Source organism: Schistocerca serialis, chromosome 1, assembly GCF_023864345.2.
Source record: "Schistocerca serialis cubense isolate TAMUIC-IGC-003099 chromosome 1, iqSchSeri2.2, whole genome shotgun sequence".
In the NCBI taxonomy this organism is placed as follows: Eukaryota; Metazoa; Arthropoda; class Insecta; order Orthoptera; family Acrididae; genus Schistocerca; species Schistocerca serialis.
Window position 1 is genome coordinate 726,680,470 of NC_064638.1, and position 1,648 is coordinate 726,682,117.

A 1,648-nucleotide genomic window follows, 5' to 3' on the forward strand; every position below is an offset into this window, starting at 1 on the left:
TTAGGAGCAAAAAGGCTGAGCGTGTGTACAGCTTTCGGATATGTATCGTCCGCATCGCTTTTAATTTGTTTTTAAGCCTGGACAGTGGTTTTTACGGCTGAAAGCAAAAATGGAGCTGACGAAAGAAGCGTAAATTTGACGTTTTTGCAGACAAATATGCCACAATATCGATGATAAATGAAGTCTTTTGTAATTTCGAAAGGAAAATATATAATATTATTCCTTGGGTTTTCATTTCGACCACTATAAACAACAATTAAGAATAAAATATGGAAAGACTATGTATATACCTCCATGAAAGCAGCGATGAGCAAGTTGTCAGGATGGCCGAGCGGTCTAAGGCGCCAGACTCAAGGTTATCCCTTGCCCACGCATGTGGGTCGGCGAGCATTCTGGTCCTCATCTGAGGGCGTGGGTTCGAATCCCACTCCTGACAAAATTTTAACTTCTTAAATACATTGCTAATGTTTTGAAAAGAATCGCTCTGTATCGAAATTTGGTTTACTGCACCAAATTAATTACATAATCTTGTGACGAAAGAGCTTGAAGTGCCTATTTCATTACTGTGGCTTCGAATCAATAAATACTTGCATTACATAGTACTACAAAACAATAAAAAAAAAACAGTTATATCCTATAATGTGTGTACTCATTACATTTTCAGATGAAGAACCACGCGTTTTTGTTTCTGAATGCAAGTTCTTGAGAGTCTCGCAAGCAAGAAACTCGACATTTTGGCAGGAACATTGTAAGACCAAAACACTGCCTGTTGTACTTCCATTCTACATAAACTTCTGAAAGAAATGGAGTAACATGAGTAGCACTAACTACGGAACATTTCTCTGAGATTACTTTCTAATGCGCAACGCAAAAAGTGAGCGATTACAATTTATGAGGGGTCCATACTTACTGTCGTTTTCACATTCGTCTGTTCTGTGGGAATTCAGATTGTGTTGTGTGTGTATTAAGTTGAAGACGACGATGAAAAGTGTTTGGTACACGTGTAATTTAATGCTCAGTGTGATAGGAAGTGCTTTCTCTTTGTTCTTGTAGAGAATCGGAGTAAGAAAGCAAAGTAAACAAGGTAAATTATGCAAGAGACCATATGTGCAGCTTCTGTATTAGTTAATTATGAATAAGTAATAGAAAACTGTACCAATTGCTACTGTCGAAAACAGATTGCAAAAGTGTGGCACCTCACCACCGATGAGATGCTCAGCACTAATAAATTACATATGGCAAAATGAAAGAAAGCTTGAGGACTGGGAAAGTGAAATATGCCCTATATATAAGAAAGGGCAAAAGTTAGCTAGTGAAAATTATAGCTATGACTATTGAATACAGCCTGGAAGATATTTTCCGTGATGTCGTATGAAAGGATAAAGAAGTGCGCTGAAAATATCTCCGGAGAATTACAATGTAATTTCCTGCCACATAAACGTACTTTCGACCAGTTGTTTGTTATTAGACAGATAATGAAGAAATTTGATTAGTAAGAAATAGATCTCCGCTTCCTGTTTCTTGATTTTAAACAAAATTTTAATAGGATAAAGGGCCACAATAGAGTAAAGTACTAAAGGAATTGGGCATCTGTGACAAGCGCAGAAAGTTCGTTGAACTAACAATGAAAGACACAAAGGCAAAAGTA

The 1,648-nt window shown here is 37.0% G+C and overlaps 1 non-coding gene across 1 annotated transcript; it reads left to right on the forward strand.

The window, feature by feature from the left end:
• Positions 1-317: 317 nt before the first annotated feature.
• On the forward strand, positions 318-436 carry Trnal-caa (transfer RNA leucine (anticodon CAA)). The gene is made up of 2 exons: positions 318-355; positions 391-436. It is a non-coding gene; the product is annotated as a tRNA-Leu (tRNA).
• The last annotated feature ends 1,212 nt before the right edge of the window (positions 437-1,648 follow it).